General features: G+C 40.2%; 1 long non-coding RNA gene across 2 annotated transcripts; it reads right to left on the bottom strand.

Moving 5' to 3' along the window:
* Nucleotides 1–2020: 2020 nt before the first annotated feature.
* Nucleotides 2021–5554, bottom strand: LOC103004372 (uncharacterized). Of its 2 annotated transcripts, XR_451937.2 has the most exons (4): nt 5351–5554; nt 4738–4801; nt 3226–3414; nt 2021–3106 (listed from the first exon to the last, which is right to left on the bottom strand). It is a non-coding gene; the product is annotated as an uncharacterized LOC103004372 (long non-coding RNA). The 2 variants fall into 2 exon arrangements; XR_451938.2 differs by lacking the exon at nt 4738–4801.
* Between the last annotated feature and the right edge of the window lie 4473 nt (nt 5555–10027).

Genomic DNA, 10027 nt, shown 5'->3' with positions numbered 1-10027 from the left:
AGTTGGAAAGTTAAGATTCTTTCCTAGGGGGTGGGAAGGAGACACTGAGCAGAAAAGGCATCAAGGAGCTAACGCTCTGGGCCCCAGAGGCTTCTCCTTCAGTCCATCTAAACATGACAGAAGCTTTCCTTCTTCATTCTCTTTGCGTGTAGATTGACTTCTGCCCTGTGAGATAGTATTTTCCTTCTTGTGACAGGCCTCCTACATATCACTCCCTTCCAGGCAACCAACCCACTCATTTGGGGGAGGTTAGTTTTGTGCCCAATTTGCTTGTTGGAAACTACTGTGCTTCAGTGTGTGCTGTGCAGATGGAAAGGAAAACAAAAAAATCCAGTTCTCTGCCTTGGTGATGAGAGTGGAGAATCAAAGCAGCATTACTTGCAGCTAACAAACATTTAGTGGTGAGGGAAGAGGTGAGGGAGGAAGGGTAGAGGGCCAAAGGTCATGGCCAAGATATGTTTCCTCTACTCAGTATTTGGTCTAGGTCTGGCCGTCTTTCTATACACCCGGTTCTGTCCTCCAGAAATAGTTGGGGTGACCCCAAATAAAAAACACTAAAAGCAAATGGGGTGCTTCTTTAACCCTTTGATGAGTTTAAAGTTGTCTTTGCAGATCAGTTACAGTCAGAGCAATCTATAGAGAAAACTTTTTTTTTGAAATGATGAGACTTAGCACCATGATATAAAATTGACAAATTGACATAAAATAGCCTGGGATTTTGTGAAATGAAAAATAACAGAAACATTAGCCCTTTTGTTGTTAAGGAAATGAAAGAAATGGAAAGGGAGAGGCCACTATGCCTTGAAGAGGGAAGTGCAGAGTCTCCAAGTGCATGCTGAGAACCATGAAATACTGTGCCTGAGCATGTAAGAATGTGGCTGTAAGATTCTCTGCACAGAAGTACTTTCTTGACATGCGAAGCATATGAAGTAAACAGACAGCCGTGAAGACCTCACCCACTTTACACTGTTCTAGTAAATACTATGAGAAAACACTTGGAGCTTAAACATTCTCCCTTCCATGACACTGCCCACCATCTTGGAACATTTAAAGCAGTGCCTATGGGAAGTTCAGAATGAGCTAGAGAATTCCCTGCCAAAAGGGGAGCACTCCAGCTCCAGAGCACTCCCACTGCCCTGAGCTGAGTGACGTCAGCTCCCCTACACTACACTCTGCAGAGGCAAGGGAGAGGAAAGGGGGTGGCAGCAGCAATGAAAGATGGTCTGATTTCAGCCTTTTGGTATCTATCCCAGGATGCAGAAGCCCTCCCTGTGTGACCATCAGTGGATGAAACCATTAGACAAAATGTTGATGGGAAATTTTACAAAGGAGTAATCAAGATACACCCACCAGAACCCATCAGTCCCTACCTGATGAAACTTGACATCTGTAAGGGTAGGACAACTGTACATGTGTCCCCTGGTATTGTGCACTAAGAAATACACAGCATCACCTATCACATATTCTTGCCAAAAAAGTTAAACCTAAATTCAATCAATTCTGTAAGTCTAACCTGTAGAGGAACAAAGTTAAATGATCCTGTGAGGAACCAAACAGTCAAACGCAGATCATGGAACATTCTACAAGACAGTTGGCCTCATTTTTTTCAACACATCATTGGGATTAACAGGTAAGAAAAAGAAGGAAAAGGAGAAGATGGAGGAGAAGGAGAAGGATCTGCTCTGTATTAAAAGATACTTAAGGGACAGAATAACCAAATGTAACATATGGATCTTATTTGGATCCTGATTATAACAAACTGTGGAGAGAATAATTGAGGTAATCATGGAAACTTGAATATGAACTGCCATTAAGTAGCAAGGAATTATCATTAATTTTGTTGATTATGATATTGGTGTTGCAGTTATGTGAGAAAACGTCCATAGTTTTAAAAGCTACAGCTTTTAAAGTTTGTAGGGGTGAAATGATAAGGTACATGATATTTGCTTTAAAGTACTTCAGAAAAAAAAGGATAGGTAAGGCAAGAGTACTGTTTAGAATTCTTATGAGGTGCTTTTATTAATGATTTTATATACATGAATATACAATGTGCACCAGTAAAACACATTTTCTCTGTGAAACACACATGCACAATGAAAAACATGTTACGCCTGTTATTACTCACTTAAGCAGGATAAGTGTTTTTCTGAGTCACTGGTAATAGATCTGTTCTTTCTCCGTCTTTCAAAATAATCAAAACCAAAAGAACTTCTTTAGGACAGAGATGGACGGCTCATATGCAAAGAAATATGGATGACTTTTGAAAAATATGATTTCTTTGAAAACCCACTGATTTCTAAGAAGCTTAAGGAAAGTTAACCTCAGATTTGCCCCTTGGGACAAAACGGGGCTGGATTCGGTCTGGTGCCCAGGCTTTCTCTAGGACAGTAGTCTTCACAGTATCACCTGGGAATTTCTAGAAATGCAGTTTCTCCGGGTTTACCCCAGACCTACAGAATCTGAAACGTTTGGAGATGGGGCTGAAATGTTGTTTGAACAAGCCCGCTGGCTGATTCTCTGCACACTAATGATGAGACTCACTGCTCTAAGAGCAGCAGATTAAATGTTAAGAAGGTCCATCAATTCTGGGAGCCGCTGAGAGGATGTTTACTGCAATGCAGAAGTAATGCACTAAATGATTCGTGGCTCTTATTTGCTAAATGGTGGGGGTTTATCCAGCCGTAATATCCCACATCCCCTCTTAGGAACCTAACTCAGCTGTATAGCTGTCGTCAGGAAGTGTGGGTTAACAATTCTCTTTGAATCCAGACCTGGCCAAGAGGTTAACATTCTCAAAGGATTTTGAATCTGGTTGCCAGTTTGTGTCCATTTAACATCTCATTCCTTGTGCACATCTCAGCCCCTGATTTGATAAACCTCATCCTTGAAGTGTTGTCAGCTTCAGAATATTTGGTAGAGTCCTTCAGCCTCAGGAGACTGCCTGTATCCTCTCCTTGACAGGTTCCCACTCAGGCATTTATATTTCTTCAGCTAGTTGGTTTATACAAAAGTTTGAAACAGAGGTAGAGAAAGGAGCAGAAATCTGTGCTTACACCAGAAACGTTTTCTCTCGCTTAATCTCAGTGAGAAGTGAGAAGTCTTTGTTCTGCAAGAAAAATATCATATTGTTCAAAGAGATTAGAAACTCTTCTTGGAAAATTTAGTTGTACTTCTAAAATGATCATCTGAATGCTGTCGAGTGAAAGCGGGACAATGGAAAGTCACCTGAACAGGCTGAGGCCGAGTTGCTGGAGGGTCCAAGGAACCAAGTCTTCACCTTGTAGAAAAATCAACTGGCACCAATCTTTAGTTTCAAAGACAGTACTGACTGTGCAAATCCAGTCTCAACAGGGTCATGACTGCTTACCAACTGGGAGATGTAGGTCTGAATTTCTAAATGTGGAAGCCGGTTTCCTAGTAAATGACAAGACAAGGTGGAAAGAGAGTAGATCTTAAAACCTGAAAGTAAAAGCTTCAGATCTCAGCTTAACACTTACATCTGTTTGAACTAGGTCAAATTTGTTACTCTGAGCCTCCACTTTCTCATTTGTGAAATGAGAATAACAATAACACCTGGCTTGCAAAGGCTGTGTAAATTCTCTCTCTCTCTCTCTCACACATGTGTGCGTGCGCGCGCACACACACATACACAGAGAACATTCTGTTCTGCTACAGCCAGGCTTCTGCAAACATGAATGAGCTCATACATGATTGGTACAGAGTGGGACAGTGGCAGTCTAACATGGAAGTCCTGATGAATTTCACCAGCATGCTAATGTTTTCCTCCATGGATACCAGCAGCTCGTCACAGGGTGTATCTACACAGCTGAACATGGCAAGTGTGAGGAATACAGTATTGTCCACGATGTCTAGGCACCCCTTATTTTTTTGGCTCAGTTCAATCCACTGCTCTGTCCAGAAAGTGTTTGTTGTATAGTTTCCCCCAATCTTTGGGCATGTTGCCCTTGCTGCCATAACTCAGCAGCCTCACACTCCCTTGTACCCCTTCCCTCAAGGTACATTCACTTTTTAATTATTTTAAGTAAAAATTTTAGATTTATTGTAGTACTTCTTTATCAGGAATTTAACTTTTTTTGCTGTACAAATATTTTTATTAGGATTGTTATTATTTATGTTGATGCTCTGGTTACAAATTTGTATAGATTTTAAGAGGTATGCTCCTAATACTATTTTTCCTGTAAGCCCTATTAGTTTTGATATGAAAGCTAATTTTAGTATTAATTTTATAGAATGCTAGGTTTATCAGGAAAACAAATATTGTAATAAAGCAGAAATTGCATAATGTAAGTACACACACACATATAAATATATACACACATGTTTTGATTCCTGGTAGCAGTGGAGAGCTCTTGTCACTCATTTTAATTTAAACTTCTGTTTTTGGAGAAGTCACCCTTACCCTTATGACTTTGATGGCGACAAAGACTACCTCTCAGTATGGAGTCTGAAAGTGCTGAATACTCACTCATTTGCTCAGCCCCCTTGCAGCAAGGGCAGAGGCCTGTGCCTCAGGCTCTGCCAGTCATAGCCACGCGTGAAAATACTGACGTGAGAGAGAGTGACACTGAAACCGAGGGGCCAGGTTTACCATCATTTTTGTGGTAATGATGTCAATGATTTCCTCCCCAGAATGGTTTTGGGCTGTAACTTTGGTGTTCTTATTCCCTGCTTAGCCTAGAGCTAGATCTTCAGGCCTTCCTATGATTCATGACTTACCCACTGTGTTTTCAAAAAACTTGTCTGTTGGGCTTCCCTGGTGGCGCAGTGGTTGGGAATCTGCCTGCCAATGCAAGGGACACAGGTTCAAACCCTTGTCTGGGAAGATCCCATATGACGCAGAGCAACTAAGCTCGTGCACCACAACTACTAAGCCTGTGTTGTAGAGTCCTCGAGCCACAACTGCTGAGCTCATGTGCCACAACTACTGAAGCCCGCGTGCCTAGAGCCCGTGCTCCACAACGAGAGAAGCCACCGCAATGAGAAACCGGCGCACCGCAACGAAGAGTAGCCCCCGCTCACAGCAACTAGAGAAAGCCCGCACGCAGCAACAAAGACCCAACACAGCCAAAAATTAAAAAAGAAAAAAAAAGAAAAACTTGTCTGCTTAACTCAGCCAGAATTAGCTTGTGTTGCTCGCTATGAAAAACTCTAGCTGATATGGTAGTTATCATTATAAAAATGTTATTATTTTTTTAAACATTTGCCTCGTCTACTGTGCTTTAAGGGATACCCAGATCAGCAAATTACCTGTCTTTTCCAGATATCTATTGCTGCATTTAACAAACCACCCCCAAATCTTAGTAGCTTAAAACAATTATTACTCTCTTACGTGGTTCTGGGGGTTGAGTGGACTCAGGTGGGTGATTCCATCTTGGACTCTCTTTTGTAGTTGTAGTTAGATAATGGCTGGCACTGGAATTATCTGAAGGCTGGACTGAGTTGGTTGCCCAAGACGGTTTCTTCATTTGCATGTCTGGCTCCTTGTCCTCTCTGTTTACATGGTGTCTCATCCTCCAGGGTCTCTCCTTGTGGCTTCGGGCTTTTCACAGCATACTAATCTCAGAGCAGTTATACATGGTAGCTGGATTCCAAGAGGCAGGAAATTAACACTTTAGGGCTACACCTGGATTGATGTGTAACTTCGTGTTCTGTTGGTCATTGGTCGAAGTAGTCACAGGGCCTGCCTAGGTCCAAGGTGGGTGGAGAAATGGAGAAATGAACTCTAGTTCTTAAAGTGAGAGTGGCAAGGTCAGGCTGCTACTGCCAGAGATATTTTTGTGGCCACCTATGGAAAATACAGTCTGTCAGGCTACCCTTGAGGGGATAGGTACTGTCAGAGAATAATGTAGAAAACATTCAGCAATATGTTTTTTTTTTTAATTAATTAATTTATTTATTTATGACTGTGTTGGGTCTTCGTTTCTGTGCGAGGTCTTTCTCTAGTTGCGGCCAGTGGGGGGCCACTCTTCATCGTGGTGCTCAGGCCTCTCACTGTCGCGGCCTCTCTTGCTGCGGAGCACAAACTCCAGATGTGCAGGCTCAGTAGTTGTGGCTCACGGGCCCAGTTGCTCCGCAGCATGTGGGATCTTCCCAGACCAGGGCTCGAACCCGTGTCCCCTGCATTAGTAGGCAGATTCTCAACCACTGTGCCACCAGGGAAGCCCAGCAATATGTTTTTTATTTTTATTTTTTATTGAAGTATAGTTGATTTACAGGGTTTCAGGTGTACAGCAAAGTGATTCAGTTATACATATGTATGTAAATATGTGTATTCTTTTTCAGATGCTTTTCCATTATAGGTTATTACAAGATGTTGAATACAATTCCCTGTGCTATACAGTAGGTCCTTCTTGTTTACCTATTTTATATATAGTAGTATGTACCTGTTAATCCCAAACTCTCAATTTATCCCTCCTTCCCTTCCCCTTTGGTAACCATAAGTTTGTTTTCTATGTGTGTTAGTCTATTTCTGTTTTTGTAAACAAGCTCATTTGTATAATTTTTTTAGATTCCACATATAAGTGATATCATATGATATTGGTCTTTCTCTGTCTGAGTTCACTTCATACGATCATCTCTAGGTCCATCCATATTGCTGCAAATGGCAACATTTCATTCTTTCTTATGGCTGAGTAATATTCCACTGTATAAGTACACCACGTCTTCTTTATCTGTTCATCTGTTGATGGATATGTAGGTTACTTCCATGTCTTGGCTATTGTGATTAGTGCCGCAGTGAATATTGCAGTGCATGTATCTTTTTGAATGAGAGTTTTCTCCAGATATATGCCCAGGAGTGGGATTGCTGGATCATATGGTAACTCTGTTTTTAGTTTTTTGAAGAACCTCCATACTGTTTTCCATAGTGGCTGTATCAATTTACATTCCCACCAACAGTGTAGGAGGGTTATTTTTTCTCCACACTCTCTCCAGCATTTATTATCTGTAGACTTTTTGATGATGGCCATTCTGATCGGTGTGAGGTGATATCTCACTGTAGTTTTGATTTGCATTTCTCTAATAATTAGCGATATTGAGCATCTTTTCATGTGCTTGTTGGCCATCTGTATGTCTTCTTTGGAGAAATATCTATGTAGGTCTTCTGCCCATTTTTTGATTGGTTTTTTTTTTTTATTGAGCTGCATGAGTTGTTTGTATCGGCAATATGGATTTTAAAAGGAAAAGTGCCCATTCTTCAGGAGTAAGATTGGCTGTCCATGGAATAATACACAAAATATACAAGAGTATGGTCTTTAAAGAAAAGTATTAACTTCTCAGTGGAGAGGGTCCCCCACCCACTTCACACAAGGTCCTAATCTCTATTTTGTGGCAAATAATGCAGTGCAATTTGAAGCCCTTTTAGAGTTTTAGAATTCAAGAGAAAAGTTCTCTTCCAGTTTTTGCCTTCTTTCATTACTTGGGAAAATCTTTCAGGTGAAGAAACTGATCAACAGTCTCCTAGCTAGCAAAGCTTTGGAATTAAGTGTTAAAAAAAAGTAAATGAAAAAGATAGTAAATAAACTGCTGAGCTCCAGGCCTTTCCCTGAGGTACATGATACATGAGTGTGCCGTTAGGGAAGAGGGACAGCACTTCTGAATTTCATTATAGTGGTTAGAAACTGGGAATATGTCTGAACACAACTTGATTTAACATAGTGGCTGCCCAAATACTAGTCTGTTTACTTTCACACTAAATAATCCTTCCTTGTGGTTATGCTTCAGGGATGCAAGAAAGTGTGTTTGTCGCTGATCTCTAATACCTCTGACTCTTAAAGATTGTTTTTCTTATTTATCATTTGACATTATTGCTTAGGGCAACATGCACTCTTAGTAGCCAGTACCTGACAGAAATACCTCTATTGGTTGCACGAAGCTTCTGAATCTAGCTTTAAAAAAAATAATCTATTTATCCTGGGGCTTCTCCAAGCTTGACTAGGAAAGCATCCTGCTATTCTGGAGCATGAGGGGTCTAGGGTCTGGTGTATAGTTTTTGTTTCATGTACCTCACTGGGGCTAAGGTTAATTCCATTTGATAAACAGAATGAGCCAAAAGTTCTAAATGATGTTTCCCTGGATCTTAGTTCACTAATTTCTGCTTTGCTTCTGTCAAGGCAAGGTTCCTATAAGATCTATAGAGTCCTATTGTCTAATATTATCTTCCCCGTCACATAAAGTTTTCTTGGGCTTCTCCCCATTATCCTGGTCTTATCATTATTATCAGCATTATCATTTGTATGAGTTAGTTGTTTCTTAGTTTCAAGTGATATAGAACCAAACTATAGTTGGCTTACAACAAAAAGTACATTTATTCTTTTTTTTTTTAGTTCCTCTATTAATTTTCCTTTACAATTTTTTTTTTTAGTGGTTGCTGTCAAGATTATAGTATGCTTCTTAATTTATCACAGTCTACTTCAGAGTAATTCCAGTGGAATGCAGAAATTTTGCTCCACTATAGTTCCATTCCTTCTGTCCTCCTTTGTCTTTTACTGTCATTAAATACTATATGTTACATCTATATATGTTATAAACCTACCAGCACAGTGTTACAAGTATTGCTTTGTAGAACCTTCATTTATTCTTTTTTTTTTTTTCTGTAAGGACATTTTAATTCTGCTTTCATAAAGGAAGAGAGCATTTACAATGACATCCCTTTAACAAACACTGTTTATTTATGATAAATTTTAAGTTCAGCCAGTGTTGCCAAGAAATCATCCACATGGGTGATGCATTACTGTTGCACTAAGCAAAGTTAAGAGATTTAATTTCCTTGGATAATAATGGATTTAAATTATCTTGAATCACATACCTGTTGTATGTTTCTCATCTAAGTATTGCTTTGATAATTACAGTAGGGAAATTTCTCCTCTCACCTCCTCACACACATATAAACCAAACACAGACAGAAGAACGTGTATGTACACCCCAGAAGCACACTACCATAGCTACAAAGTTTGGTTTGCTGTTTACATATGAATAGAGTAGTTTTTGAAATGCATTATTCTAAAAAAGACAATGCATGATACCAAGATGGCAATCATATATTTTTTTTTTTTTTTTTTTTTTTTTTTTTTTAATTTTATTTTATTTATTTATTTTTGGCTGTGCTGGGTCTTCGGTTCGTGCGAGGGCTTTCTCTAGTTGCGGCAAGTGGGGGCCACTCTTCATCGCGGTGCGGGGACCGCTCTTCATCGCGGTGCGCGGGCCTTTCACTATCGCGGCCCCTCCCGTTGCGGGGCACAGGCTCCAGACGCGCAGGCTCAGCAGCTGTGGCTCACGGGCCCAGCTGCTCCGTGGCATGTGGGATCTTCCCAGACCAGGGCTCGAACCCGTGTCTCCTGCATTAGCAGGCAGATTCTCAACCACTGCGCCACCAGGGAAGCCCGGCAATCATATATTTTGAGGACCAACTACATACAAAAAAAGTGCTCACTTTCTTTAGTCTTATTAAATTTTCTAACTATACAGAAAAAAAAAATAGGTATGAGACAGCTGGAACTGATAAAGTCAGTTTCTCTGTTAAGAAAAATGTTTTTATTTCATTCAGTCCACTATATGAGTTTCACGCACTTAAAATGTATGTGACAATACAGTAGTCTCCCTTTACCTGTGGGGTCTATGTTCCGAGACCCCCAGTGGATGCCTGAAACCAAGGATAGTACTGAACCCTATAGATGCTATGTTTTTTCCTATACATACAAAATTATGATAAAGTTGATTTTATGCATTATGCACAGTAAGAGATTAACAAAAATAGGTAATAATAAAATAGAACAAGTATAACAATATACTGTAAAAAAAAGTTATACCAATGTAGTTTCTCTCTCTCTTATTGCACAAATTTAATTCCTGTTCTGTCTTAACTTAAGCACATGTCACACACTGTGGCGGTAACTTTTGAAGTGTGACAGCAAAACTAGCACCTTCATTTATTCTTACAGGAAGGTAAAAGGCCCAGAGTCTGGGCCAGCTTCAGACAAGGCTGGATTTAGTGCTTCAACCATGCCAT

Source organism: Balaenoptera acutorostrata, chromosome 2 (assembly GCF_949987535.1).
Source record: "Balaenoptera acutorostrata chromosome 2, mBalAcu1.1, whole genome shotgun sequence".
Taxonomy (NCBI): Eukaryota; Metazoa; Chordata; class Mammalia; order Artiodactyla; family Balaenopteridae; genus Balaenoptera; species Balaenoptera acutorostrata.
This window is presented reverse-complemented; position numbering and strand designations above follow the sequence as displayed.